General features: G+C 43.3%; 1 protein-coding gene across 2 annotated transcripts in view; it reads right to left on the reverse strand.

Annotated features, from left to right (window-relative positions):
- PHTF2 (putative homeodomain transcription factor 2) overlaps positions 1-15,078 on the reverse strand; it is a 393,241-nt gene that overhangs the window by 151,149 nt on the left and 227,014 nt on the right. For both annotated transcript variants that reach the window (XM_029615118.1, XM_029615117.1), the window contains exon 5: positions 13,643-13,712. The gene's annotated coding sequence lies outside the window, so the exon portion shown is untranslated. The remainder of the gene's footprint in view (positions 1-13,642; positions 13,713-15,078) is intronic.

Genomic DNA, 15,078 nt, shown 5'->3' on the forward strand with positions numbered 1-15,078 from the left:
GACATTCCTCTTTTTTTTTTTTTTGTCTGAGGAGAAGAAGGCTCCGCGTGCGCTCCCGCGCGCGGAAAAAAACAGACTGAGGAGAACAGTTGATGCTGCGCGGGAACCCACGCGCAGCCGCAGAGGATCAAAAAGATCTTAACTCTACTAAAAGCTCCGCCTCCTGGGCCCTGATTGACAGTTCCCATACAGCATGGCTAATTCAGCCCTGCTATCGACGGGAAAAGGCTTTCGCTCAAGTCATGTCCAGCAGAAGCCTGATTAATTTCAACTGATGTGTTGGACTTAAATTGGATTCAGAGTAATTTATGATCAACCAAAATTCAGAGTAATTTATGATCACCAAATTCAGAGTCCAGCTCAAAACCTGGCTATTCAAACAAGCCTTTCCCCAACACCCTTGATGAATATTGAATTGTGATGGATCATGACCTGAATTTGACTATGACCTTGTTCTTATGACATTATAGTTCACTTGTTGTTTGTTCCTATGCTTCTCTGCTCTCCTTATGGTTTTTTGTACCCCTTACCCTCCCCCTGTTACTTGTAATTTCCGTTGCTTTTGTTCCATGTAAACCGAGGTGATGTTTCGACTAACATCGGTATAGAAGACTTTTAAATAAATAAATAAATAAATAAACCTTAGTAAGTCTAGTACTCAGATGATGCTGCACATGCTCTCTTTCGTTCCTGCCTAAGGTTATGCTCTTGATCAGCCAGTTATCTAAGCAGGGAAACATACGATGACTCAGTTTGGTTAGAAAAACTGCAATGACTGTCAGGCATTTAGAAAAAATAAACAGGGAGCTGATGCTAGGCCAGAGAGCAATAGAGAGCTTAGCCAATCTTCTTTGTTTAGAAGTGGAATGATGGTGCCCAAGGCAATCACTTTGAACTTTTCCTTCAGAAGAAATTTGTTCAAGGCCCTTAGGTCCAGGACGGAATGGAATCCTCTAACTTTTGGGCATGGGGAAATATCTGGAATAAAAAAGTTATCCTTTCTCCTGTGGTAGAACAGATTTGAATACTTTGGTTTGTAAGAGGGACGAGAACTTCATAACTAGTATTTGCTGGTGAGATGCGAGAAAATTCTCTCTTTGGGGACAATTTGGTGAAATTCTCAATGGGCATAAGTTGCAGACTTCCTTTATGGGGCCAGAGGTCCCAGCTGTCCAAGGTTACAAGAGAAACTATTGACTGGCTAAGAGATTGAGAAGCTAGCCATGTATTCTGGATCTAGGCAAAAACCCACACCTGCTTTGGACTCTGTTGCTACGTGGGGCCTTGAGCTTCTGTGATTGTATGGGTAAGGCCTAGAACACTGTTTGTCCATTTCCTTTTATCAGCAGAGTACTAGGCCTCACCCATGCAATCATTGAAGCTTAAGGCCCCATATGGTTACCAGTCCACACCATTTTTTTTTACTGGATCCAAAGTACATGGCCAGTATTCCAGTCTCTTTGCTAAGATACTGTCTCTTCAGAAAAAGTGCTTCCTTGATGGACCATTCTGATACAATCTTTTGGTGCATGGCGATTCAGATGAGTCAACAGAGAGAATCTGAAGCACCAGTCTTTAATAATATCCACAGCTTCTCTGGCTTTATTTTTTAAGAAATTCTCTCCATTGGAGGGCACAAGTCTATATTGCACATCTTAAGAACATACTGGGTCAGATCAAAGGTCCACCAAGGCCAGTATCTTGTTTCCAACAGTGGCCAATCCAGGTCACAAGTACCTGGCAGGATTCCAAGGGGTAGATAGAGTTGCAGAAATCCACTGCTTAATTTTGGGATAAGCAGTTTGGAATCTATCTTAATAATGGTTAATGAACTTTTCCTCCAGGAACTTGTCCAAACCTTTTTTAAACACAGCCTCATAATAGCTTTCATCAAATCCTCTGGAATGCATTAAGTAAAAAAAAATATTTTTGCTCATTAGTTTTAAATGTATTATCTAGTAACTTCATTGTGTGTCCCCTGGCGAAAGAGTAAACAATTGATTAACGTTTACTTATTCCATTCCACTCTATTTTATAGACCTCTATCAAATCTCCCCTCAGCTGTCTCTTCTCCAAGCTGAAGAGTCCTACCCTCTTTAGCCTTTCTTCATAGGGGAACTGTTCCATCCCCTTTATCATTTTGGCTGTGCTTCTCTATACCTTCTAATTCTGCTATATCTTTTTTTTTTTTCTGGTAACCAGAATGGCAAACAAAACTCAAGGTGAGATTGCACCAAGGAGCAATATACAGGCATTATGATATTCTCTGTTTTATTCTACATTCCTTTCTTGGCTGCTGCTGTACACTGAGCAGAAGATTTCAACACATTTTCCCTAGAGCCTTCAATTTTGAGCCTACGGGCACCAATAGCTTTGATACCATCTCAAAAGTATTGTAGGTCAAACTGACCAGATATTTTCCACACTCCTCCCCAGTGTTCCTCAGCTGAACAAACTTCTTGTTTTTCTGGACAGAGAAACTGAGATTTTCTGAGCCCTCTTCCAGAATTGTATGCATATGCTCAACCATGAAGATCAGATAGGACTTTATGTGGGAACTAAGCATAACGTGCTGAAAGAACTTCCTCCTGTAAAGACTCAAGATTTGTGTTTCACTCCCTGAGGTTCCAAGAAATGAGCTACAACTTGGTCCTTTACAGAGTGGTTTCAACCACCACAGATTGGTGTGAAAACTTGACCTTGTTGAATCTTGGAATCACAGAAGATGGATATTTGGTGTCTCCCTCCCCCGCCCCCACTTTTTTTAAAAATAGGAGGCACAGAAAGTGACGTTTCTCACATTTTATTTTGTAATTCCTGTAGAGCTGCTATCAACTCCTTAGGACCTTTGAGGAAGTGGTAAAAAAACGAGCACTCCATTTATTTTTAAATAAAAGGAAATTGTTTGATTCCTTCTCTGCTCAAAAATACAAAAAGTCTTCTGCAGTGGACCAGTTCCTTGTCTGAGGAAAAGAGGGACCCAAAGGGTGAAAAGCAAGGCAGGCACGTCCCAATAGGTGAACTAGGTGGTTGTCTAGGGTGCGGCAAAGAGCAGCCATGTTGGGCTGCGAGTAGAGCCCATCCCACTCACAGCTGAGAGAAATAGAGACTAGGCTGGCCGCGAGCAGCGCCTCTGTTTGTGTGTATATGTACGAGAGTGAGTGAGTGTGTGAGTGTGAGACAATGAACCTAAGTGTGTGTGTAAGAGAGGGGGCCTGTCTGAGTGAATGAGGTCAGGGCCAGAGATGGGGCCTAGACCAGAGGAGGGGGGATGGGCACCAGGCAGAAAGTTTGCCTAGGATGCCTAATACCTTTGCACAAGCCCTGGTGATAAGAACATAAGAAGTTGCATTACTGGGTCAGACTGAGGGTCCATTAAGCCCAGCATCCTGTTTCCAACAGTGGCCAATCCAGGTTACAAGTACCTGGCAAGTACCCAAACATTAAATAGATCCCATGCTACTGATGAAGGTAATAAACAGTGGCTATCCCCCAAGTCAACATGATCAATAACAGTTTTTGGACTTCTCCCTCAGGAACTTATCCAAACCCAGCTATACTGACTGCCTTAACCACATCCTCTGGCAATGAATTTTAGAGCTTAAGTAAGTTTTGAGTGAAAAATAATTTTCTCCGATTTGTTTTAAATGCACTATTTGCTAACTTGATGGAGTGACTCCTAGATCTTCTATTATCTGAAAGACTAAATAACTGATTCACATTTACACATTCAAGTCCTTTCATGATTTTATAGCCCTCTATCATATTTCCTTCAGCCATCTCCTCTCTAAGCAGAACAGCCTTAATCTCTTTAGACTTTATTCATAGAGAAGTTGTTCCATCCCTTTTATCATTTTGGTCACCTTTCTTTGTACTTTCTCTAGTGCAACTATATCTTTTTTGAGTTGTGGCGACCATAATTGCACACAGTATTCAAGATACGGTCTCACTATGGAGCAATACTGTGACATGATATTCTCCATTTTATTCACTATGCCCTTCCTAATAAATCCTAACTTTGCTTTTTTGACCGCCACAGCACACTAAACCAACAATTTGACGCCTAGATCTTATTCCTGGGTGATAACTCCTAATATGGAACTTAACATCATATAACTACAGCATGGGTTATTTTCCCCTATATGTATCAACTTGCACTTATCCACATTAAATTTTATCTGCCATTGGATGCCCAATCTTCCAGTCTCGCAAGGTCCTCCTGCAATTTATCACAATCCATTTGTGATTTAACTATTCTGAATAATTTTGGATCACCTGCAAATCTGATCACCCTACTCGTCGTACCCCTTTCCAGATCATTTAAAAATATAATAAAAAGACCAGTCCAAGTACAGATCTCTGAGGCACTCTACTATTTATCTTTTTCCAGTGAGAAAACTGACCATTTAATTACACAGATTATACTATGTAATTAGTCTCTCCTAGGATCTTTATCCTTTGAACGCTATGCCATCCTGGACATAAAGTGCCACCCCTACACCAAGTTGATCCTCCCTTTCATTGCAATATAATTTGTACCCTGGTATTACATTGTCCCATTATCCTCCTTACACCATGTTTCTGAGAAGCCAATTATGTCTATCTCATCAATCACTGTTATTCACTCTAACTCTCCCATCTTACTTCTTAGACTTCTGGCATTGGCATACAGACAATTCAAAGTGTGTTTTTTTTTGTTTGTATTAACAATCTTCTTTTCAGTTGACATGGATAATCTGGAATCTTTTAGCTCAGGTGTTTCAGGTGAGAATATTCTTCAAAACCCAATTCTCTAGACTTGTACACAGGATTCCAGGACTCTTCTGACTCAGATTCCAAAATCACAAGCAGAGTTGGAGTCTGAGAGAGCACTGACCTGGACGTCAAAGCCTGAGACTCAACAATGCTGAGCCAGTCTAAGTGGATAGTACTGATGTGCAGTGTCATCATTGAGACACTGATCTCAGTATCAGCTTACTCTGTGCCATGCCGTAGATCTCAAGGACTGGATCAGTTAGCATCACAGTGCAGAGATGCTCAGTGCTGGCATTGGAAACTGCTTGAAGTGCTAAGTGATGACCTTCATGATCCTCTTGTTTTACTTCTTCTCAAAGACTGCTGATGTCAATGCAGAAGGAGCATCAGTAGAAGAGGAGATATCCATTTGGGTAACTAGAGGGGTAGTTCCAATGGCTACTGAACGGACCTCAGGAGGAGGACATGGCTGAGTCCTCAGGTGGGAGGAGTAGCCTAGTGGTTAGAGCAGCAGGCTATGAACCAGGGAAACCAGTGTCCAAATTCCACTTCCATGCCTTGTGACCTTGGGCAAGTCGCTTTACCCTCCCCTGTCTCAGGTAAAAAAAACAACTTAGATTGTGAGCCCTCTGGGGACAGGGAAATACCTACAGTAACCTGCATGCAATCCGCTCTGAAGTACCTGAAAAGCAGAATAAAAATCAATCAAATTCTCCTTTGCACAAGGCTGCTTGGTAGAACAGATATTCAAGGCTGCATACTCCCTTTTTTCAGAATCTTACGCCAAATCTTCAATATCTCCAACATGCTAAGCCTCCTGGGATCCAAGTCTGACCCCAAAGAGCTCTTCGCAGGTGCTGAATGGCAAAAGCAAGAAAGTTTCCTGGACCTCAATTTCAGCACCCAGGAAAACTGAAGTTTTTCAGCATTGAAGCATCTCCAGTAGACAGGGCAGCTCTTAGATCCTTCAATATTGATGGCTTTGTTCCCAGTGGAATTGTCCCAGGCTTGGATTTCATGAAGATGATATCCTGAAGCCTATGTCTCTGGAGATTAACAGACCTGAGTGACATCTTTCAGCAAATGCTGGTGCTTTAGACCCAGGCATCTGAAGCACTCATGATGGATCAGTTTTGGACATTCTGAAGTTGCATCAAGGGCAGAACTTGAAGCCGCTGATTTCTCCTCAGTATGAGAAAGAATTTGTTCTATTCTTCCTATTCAGAGGAACTGACTTTCCGAATCGTAATCTGTAAATCTATGAGGCTATCGAATTTTTTGTCTTGAGTAGAGTACACTATTAGATTTCCTTTTGTCTGTCACCTCACACTTGATTCTTTTGCATTAAAAGAACACTACTATACTGCACATGAATATGTGGTGGAATGTGATATCACAGTTTCACAAATATGAGATAGCAGCAGCTGAACAGATGAGATGTTTAGTCTGGTTGAAAAAGATATGGGCTATGTATTGATAAGTCTCTGTAACTGTCTGAAGACTGTATGATTTACTCTTACCATTCAGTTTCTTTTCTTGTTTTGGTTATGTTTCTTTTGTTCTTGCAATAAAATGTATTGAACTAAAAAAAAAAACACCTTACTGAAGTGTCATAAAAATCCTCTATCTATGAAGGAATGCAGAAGAAAGGAAGCTACCTGGGAAGCGTGGCTGTGAAAAATGAGAAGGAAAATAAAACAATTTTCTTAGTATGATGAGCATAGAAAAAAGGAGAGCTGCTTTCCTGTAACAGGTGTTCTCCAAGGACAGCAGGATGTTAACTCCTTACACAAGGGTGACATCATCAGATGGAGCCCCGACACGGAAAACTTATGTCAAAGTTTCTAGAACGTTGACTTGGCACACTGAGCATGCCCTATACCACGTGTCCATGTGGAGTCCCTCTCCAGTCTTATAACATAGAACTATACATACACCCATATATACACATATATATCTATTTATATATCTATAAATCTATCTATATCTATATCTATACGCACAAACACACACATATATATATATATATATATATATATATATATGAAAAATTAGGAAAGACATAACTCCGCAGGGAGAAGCAGGATGGTAGTCCTCATGGATGGGTGAATCCCTAATTCCAGGCTGCTCCCCAACACAAAAGGGGACAAACAGAGATCTAATTAGGTGCCAATGGGCACAACAACAGTGCTGTTGGTAAGAGTGGGGAGACAGCCTGAACCCAAACAACTGGCCCCAGGCGGGAAGAGTTGGGTTCTACACCTCTAACAGAAAGACAGACTGGCTGAACCTACTGTCATGTCAGCCATCCTTATCCAGACAATAGTGAGATGTGAATGTGTGGAGAAAACTGCACTTTGCAGCCTTGCAGATCTCCTCCATGGGAACTGATCGCAAGTGGGCCACCAATGTTACCATGGCTCTGACAGAATGAGCTTTGACATGACCCCCAAGATGCAGTCCCACCTGGGCATAACAGAAGGAGATGCTATCTGTTACCCAACTGGATAGTGTCTGTTTGGCAATGGCAACGTCCAACCTAGGTAGTGGGTGGGTGGGGGGATTCAGTTATTTAACATATGGAAAATCTGTTGTGATTTGCTGATTTCTCTCTCAACAGTTCAGGTTTTTTTACTTTGTTTAATGTACTGTGGGTGACTGTTGTACATGTTTCTGTTATTGAAATCACTTAATAAAAATGTTTAAATGCAAAAGAAATAAAAAGTTGGTTGGACTGTCTATGGGCTTCTGTCTGCTCCAGACAGAAGGCTAAGGCTCGCTTGCAGTCCAAACTGTGCAGGGCTCGTTCGCTTTGGTGCAAATGGGGCTTGGGAAAGAATGTTGGCAGGATGATGGATTGGTTAAGATGGAAGGCCGCTACCACCTTTGGCAGGAACTTAGGGTGCATATGCAAGACCACCCTGTGTTGATAAAATGTAGTGTAAGGTGGATAAGTCACTAAGGCCTGAAGCTCGCTGACCCTACGTGCTGAAGTGACTGCCACCAAAAATATTCCCTTCCATGTCAGGTACTTCAGATCAAAGATGCGCAGTGGAGCTTTTATCAGCTGAGCTAATACCATGTTGAGGTCCCAAGACATAGCGAAAGGCCATAGGGGAGGCTGTACAGAGATGGGCATACCATCTACACCATGGTGGTATGAGCCAATTGCACTGAGATGGACTAACGGAGTTGGTTTTTAAGCCAGCTTCCAATAGGTGTAGAAAGTAATGAAGCAGTTTTGGTGTGGTGCAGGAGAACGGATCTAGAACCTTCTGATCACACACACGGAAAACATCGCCAGGACCCGAGGCTCATCCTCTGAGAGATCGAATGGTTGCAGAATTAACCTCTCAACATCCAGGTAAGCGATAGGGCCTAGAGATTGGGATGTCGCAACCTGCCCTGATCTTGCGTGATGAGACCTGGTGAAGTCCCCAGACTGATCTGTCCCTGGATGGACAACTCCAGTATTTATTTATTTAGACATTTTATATACTGTCACTCCATGTAAAGATCACAATGGTTTACAATAATTACATTCATAGGTATAAATCAGCAAATAATAATGGATTACATAGGGAGTATTTTAACATCTATCAATTGAACTGTTCAAATACATGTTAAAGATCAAGGACATAATACGTAAAGTACAGAAATAAAATAAATTTCACGTATTATTCTGTGCGTTGTATTGAGATTCTTACAATCTCTCGTTAAATTTGTTTTTCATGCATCAAATAGTATCTCTGGTCCTACTTCTTATTGTAGATCTCTACATACTGATGTTTTAAATTAGGTTGTATGCATTTTTGAATAGCCATGTTTTTAGCTCACATTTAAATCTTTCGATCCAGAATCAAATGTAACACTGCCCACCAGCCCAGTTGCATCTTTCCACATGGGTGGGCACTAGGAGTGGGAAAAAAGACCTGTCTTGGCCAATAAAGGGCTATGAGGATCAAAGTCCCCTTGTCCTTGCGTAGCTTCAAGAGAGTCTTCCCCACTCAGAGAATCTGAGGATACATGTACAGAAGACCCTTGCCCCAATGACGGGCAAGGGCATTTGCGGCTGGATTGCTGTCTGACCTGTACAGGAAGCAGAACAGAGGCACCTTCTTGTTGCAAGGGGATGGCAAATAGATCTACGTCTGGGCTCCCCCAGAGGCGGAATATTTGATTTGCTACCCCCCTAGTCCAAGGACCACTTGTGAGATCCCAAGGCATGACCCAGTCTGTCAGCTACCACATTCTCTGAACACCATCTCATAGGCAGGGCCCATGACCAGATATGGACCGCTTCCTAACACAGGAGGTACAATCCTGTACCTCACTGCTTGACATACCACATCACTACCTGGTTGTCGGTTTTGGATCAGGAAAACTTTGTAGGACAGCCAATTTCTGAAAGCCCATAGCGTGTACCTGATCGCCTGAATCTCCAGGAAGTTTATTTAAACAGCTTTCTTGAGCAGACCAGATACCGTGGGTGCTGAGCACATCTACATGAGCTCCCCAGCCCAGGGTGGACGCATCCGTGGTAAGGACAATTTGGGTAGGAGGACTCTGAAAAGATATCCCCTGTTCCAGATTTGAAAGTGCCCGTCACTAGGACAATGAGTCCCAGAGGGGCGGGGTGACGCAGATGTTCTGCGTGGCCTGGCACCATTGTGACCGCAGGGTCCATTGGCTTCTGCGCATGTATAATTGTACAAACATGGATGGTTGAGGCCATATGGCCCAACAGCCTCAACATGTGCCAGGCTAACACTGGCTGGCTCTGCTGAATCTCTGCTATGATGATTGTCACAAGTGACAGCCCTTTGACGAGGCAGGAAGGCCTTGGCTCAAGCCGTGTCTAGCAGGGCTCCTATAAAGTTTAATTGAGGTGATGGGCCGAGATGGGACTTCGGGTAGTTAATGAAGAACTCTAGTGACTCCAACACCCGAATTGTCAAGCGTATGGACCTGTGATGTGCTCTTGACCAGCCAATTATCCAGAAAAGGGAAAACATGCACCCTCAGCCTGCAAAGCTGTGCTGCCACCACGGCCAGGCATTTTGTGTAGACTCATGGGGCTGATGCTAGCTCAAAACGGCAACACCCAGTACTGGAAGTTCTGTTTTCCCATCACAAATCGGAGATACTTCCTGTGACTGGGGAAGATCTCGATGTGTCTGTACGCATCCTTTAGATCGAGGAAGCACTGCCAGTCCCCTTTTTGCAAAAGAGAGATCAAGGTGCCCAGGGAAACCATCTTGAACTTTTCCTTTTTGAGAAATTTGTTCAAGGCCTTTAAATCTAGGATGGGACGGAGACCTCCCATTCTCTTTGAAATCAGGAAGTACCTGGCTTAGAATCCCTGCCCTCTTTGCCCTGGTGGGACAGGCTCAACCACTCTGGCCATTAAGAGGGAGGAGAGCTCTATTAGCAGTACCTGCTAATGCACTATAGGCCCCCAAAATGGGCACGGAGAGCAATTTGGTGGGACACCCAATAGATTCAATTGGTACAATTAACGGATGATGGAAAGAACCACTGGTCTGAGGATATACTGGACCACTAGTTCGCGAAGAACTGCAGCCTGCCCCTTACTGGAGGTTCCAAGGTCCAGGGTATAGATGACTGGCCTACGCTCCCTATGACCCAGTCAAAGGCTCATCGCTGGAGTTGACAGGTGACTGGCCTACGCTCCCTACGACCCAGTCAAAGGCTCATCGCTGGAGTTGACAGGCGCCAGCTAGGGCCTAGGGGCTCTCTGCTGCCTGAGACAGCCACAGAAACCCTGATGCTATTAACAGGAGTGAGGGGGCAGAGGATAGAACTTCCTCTGGCGAAAGAAAGACTTCTCTGCCCATATCTTGCCAACCTCCGAGAGTAGAAGGACATGCCTGGAGTGCTGAAGGGGAGTTGTTGGAGGGTTTCATGGTGGCCCTGGAGCTGGGCCACTGAATCCCTCACTCTATCTCCAAAGAAATTCTCCCCAATACATGGCACGTCAGCAAGTTGTTTCTGTATCTCCAGTCAGAGTTCCAAGACCTGCAGCCATGCCATTCTGCCAGCGTCGATTCCTGCTGCAGAGATCCTCTATGCTGCTTCAAAAACATTGTAGGTCACTCGACCTCGTACTTTCAGCACTCCAGGCCCTTACGCACTAGGGACATAAGATTGTCCTGCTGCTGTTGAGGCATCTGCTTGGCCGCCTCCTGCACCTTCTTCCAAATATCCCATGAGTACTAGTTCATGTAGAGATGATAGGGACCAATGTGGGAGATGAGCAATGCCCCCTGAAACACTTTTCTCTCAAGATTGTCAATCGCTCTGTGGTCCTTTTCTCAGGGGCGCCGGGGAATGTGTCTGAGAACGCTTGGCTCTCTTGGGAGCAGATTCATCCACTGACTAGTGGGGCAGCTGACGCTTATCGAATCCAGCAGCCTTCTGGATGACAAACCCGGGTATTTCCATATCCTCAGCAAAAACTCCTTAAGAATATCATGCACCAGGACTGCCATGATTTCCTTAGGTGGCTCCATGAACTGGAGGATCTCAAGCATTTTGTGCCTGGCATTCTCTTCCATCAATAACTGAAATGGGATGGCCTCTGCCATCACCCTCACAAACCCTGTGGAAGTTAAGTTCTCAGGTGGAGACTTCCTTTGCTCTTCTGGAGGTGAAGGGTCTGACAGGAGACCCTCAGAGCCCTTGGAGGAGGACTCCGAGGTATCATCCCCCCAGGGTTCATAGGGACCCTCATCCTCACTGTAAGCATCAGGGGACCCTCATCCTCACTGTAAGCATTAGGCGCAGGCACCAACAAAGCTGGATGGAGGGCTATAGACCTTGGTGTTTCTGCTAGCCTGGGCAGAGCTTCCTCCTCTGAGGAACCGGCAATGACCACTGCATCGGTAGGGGGGAGGCTGTGGTGCCCCGATGGGGCCAGCTGGGTTGGTAACGCACTGATGAGCACATTGAGCTTCTACAGCAGCGGTTCCAGGACGGATGGTACTGGCTCCGGTGCCGTCAGTACCAAAGATCGATGCCCTGCATCACCTGTTCCACCGCCAGCTGGACTCGCCGTTCAGCTCCTCCTCGAAAGTTGCCAATGCCAACACAGACTGATAGGATGGAGGGGTGGCCAGATCCTCTTCGGACCCACGAGGCGGATTGGTGACTGGCATCAGGACCTGTGCAGACTGTTGCGGACCCCCAGCACCGATTGAAGATTAGTGCTCCTCACCACAAGGTCGCTTCAGGGGCCATCGTGGCACGAGCTGGTGCATCCCTGTGCCTGGTGCCATGCATCAATGGGGATCGGTCCTGGCTCGGTCCTTCCCTGGTGCAGAGGCCAATGACGAGGAACCCAATGTCCTTGGCCTGGAGGAGATCGACAGTGGTCAGTCTCCAGAGCCCTTATCCGCCGACAGCACCTTCTGAACTGACAGTCCTGCCAATGCCAATGGCACGGTGTCCATCGGTGCAGCTCTAATGTCCATCGATGCCAATGACTCAGTCTTACTCGGCCTGAAGAGCTGTTGCATCTTATCGAGCCAAAGACGAAGTCCCTTTGCTGTCATCTGTGCGCATAACTGGCAACTCTGGACATCATGCGATATCCTGAGGGAGAGCACACATGTTTCATGGGGGTCTGTAATGGACGTGGTCCTCGGGCACTGAGGGTATCACCAAATAACTGGACATGGCCACGATGGATGAAATAAAAGGGATGCAAACCAAAATAGATGTGGTGGGCGTCGATGACTGGCAGGCACCGCCACCGTAGGGGAATCGTCTGCGAAAGGAAACTTATCAGAAGCATCAAAAATCCTTACTAGGAACACTAAGGGGAAGCACCGAGAGAGAGCCAGCATCAAACACCGTGAGGAAAACCCTCGAAAACACGAGAAAATAAAAGAAAAGGCAAAGTTTTCCACAAGGCTAAAAAGCCAAAGTGAGCTCACTCACACCGCAATGTTTATAGCTCCGTGGAAAGAGAGACTGGAGTGGGCATTATCAGTGTGCTAAGTTAAAGTTCTAGAAACTCTGAATTGTCTTCCATGTCGGGGATCCATTTGATGATATCACCCACGTGTGAGGACTACCATCCTGCTTGCCCTCTGAGAAATACATTCAACTGTCACCATAAACAAAAAAAAGAATCGAGGCAGCCCCTACAAGCAGTACTGCATGGGAAATTTAATGCATGCCCAGAAATACCTTTCCAAACTTTTTTGGAGATCTATTCAATGACATTGCTTATGTGTTTGAGTTACCCTGCTTGTTCTCAGCGAAAGACTGATCCAGACAGACACAACATCAAAAATATACATACACATTTATGAAAAAGTCTTATATTGATATTGAGAGATAAAACACCTATGAAGGAAAGCCTAAACAGGCAGTGTGAGATAGTGTAATAATGTCAAAACTGTAAATATTCTACTTGCAATGACAATCCAAAAGTTTAACTTATAAAATGCAATAATTAAAATGAAGGTATGAATATAAAATGCATTACTTGCAAGAAGAAATCTCCGTTATGCATACTTATGGAAACTGATTTTGGCCATAAAGGTTAAGCCATAAACAATGCAATTTTTAAAGCTAAAATCTATAGTTTTATCACTTTTAACTTAAAGAATTTACTAGTCTATGGCCGATATATTCAAATGGCAAATTACAGCAGATTAAAATATCTACAGCAATTCTGTTCATTCAAAAATAAATTTTAAGTGTATCCCATTTGAATTAAAAGCAATAGCTAGCAGAACAGTTCAATCATACAGGCAAAAGAAGGAGGGGGGGGGGGCAAACATTATTTTAGAAGAATGCAACATTTTAAAAAATCAAGCATGTGATGCAATTTGTACTGTCAGTATTGAAGACTTACCTCTTACAAGATCAACATCTATGAGATCTGGTTTTACATGTCCTGTTTTCTTTGGTTTGTTCCTCAACCCCTGGTATATAACATGGAACATATAATTACAATACATTCAATACAACCAAGGATGCTAGATAAAAAAATATATATAGATACAAATCTTTCAAATATAAATCTTTCAAATATAAGTTTAAGAAAAATGTGGATAAAATCTGAAAAATTTGTTTCAGATTTTCAAATCAGCTATATAAATTCAAATGGTTTTGAACTTGTTAGGGAGTTGATAGGCTTTTTTGAATGTTGTGTTGAATCTTTGGATGTTTACTTTGGCAAATCGAAGGCAGAAGTCATTAGATCCGCTTTGGATTTTTGCAGATGTGCTTCGGATTGCACTAAATCTACCACAAAAATCTGGCTGATTTTCCCAGAGAATTCAAATCAAGTTGAAATTCACTTGATTTGAATTTAACCTCAAATTATTTTACATTTTCAATGCTAGGTATACAATGATAGATATTAATAGGACAGAAACTATTCCTAATATAATTTTAAAACAGATACAAAATATGTGATGCTGCACTGCAAGAAACATTTTGCAGCAAAATTTATCAGAAAAAGATTCTAACTTAATGCAAATCATCTGTGACAGGACACAGACACCAGCTGCTAGAACACTATGGGTGCATGAGTGCCCCCAATATCAAAATCCATCTCCCAGGTCACTTTGTTTCCTCCTCTCAGCTATAGTAGGTCAGCAGGTCCAGGAGACTGAAGAGGTGATGTGGGTGATATTGGAGTGAAACTGAGGGTGCTCAAGCACCAACCGTACCTACACAGCTGGTACCTATGTTATAGGGTAAAATACAAAGATAACATCCTCAAGCAGAAGCAATGAGATGCTAGTGAGGGCAATAGCATCACATGTGTTTCACTTTAGGATATTGTTCACTACCACTTGAACTCCAAATTTTATTCAGCACTGAAGGAATATGCAATACTGGGTGGAACATGCCAGTGACCAATGTGGAAACAGTGGGCTTCCTGCAGAAAGTCCTCTTGTTCTCACATGAGTATTATTTGTATAGCTATTTTGTGGACAGCATAAGCCTGCCAAAAACAGCTCTTGGTACTTAAACCAGCATGATTTTAGTGTCCTTGGTATAATTTCTAATTTTGTTCCGATTTTAATGTATATCAAAAAGCAGTAAGAACACTGTCAAATTTTTCAATAAAAAAGAGAATTTAAAAGAAAGTTAAACGTTTTATAAATTCATAGCAAGTGCAATACATATTAGTGCAGTAAAATACTTTAGAAAACACAAATCTGTTAGTGTCACTTTAGTAATATTAAAAACATACAAGCTATTGTCACTTAGTACAGCACCTGCACCAAGCTTCTGTCAGACATTTTCTTGCTTTCATAAAGATTCAAAGGAGATTTA

Source organism: Rhinatrema bivittatum, chromosome 9, assembly GCF_901001135.1.
Source record: "Rhinatrema bivittatum chromosome 9, aRhiBiv1.1, whole genome shotgun sequence".
Lineage (NCBI taxonomy): Eukaryota > Metazoa > Chordata > Amphibia > Gymnophiona > Rhinatrematidae > Rhinatrema > Rhinatrema bivittatum.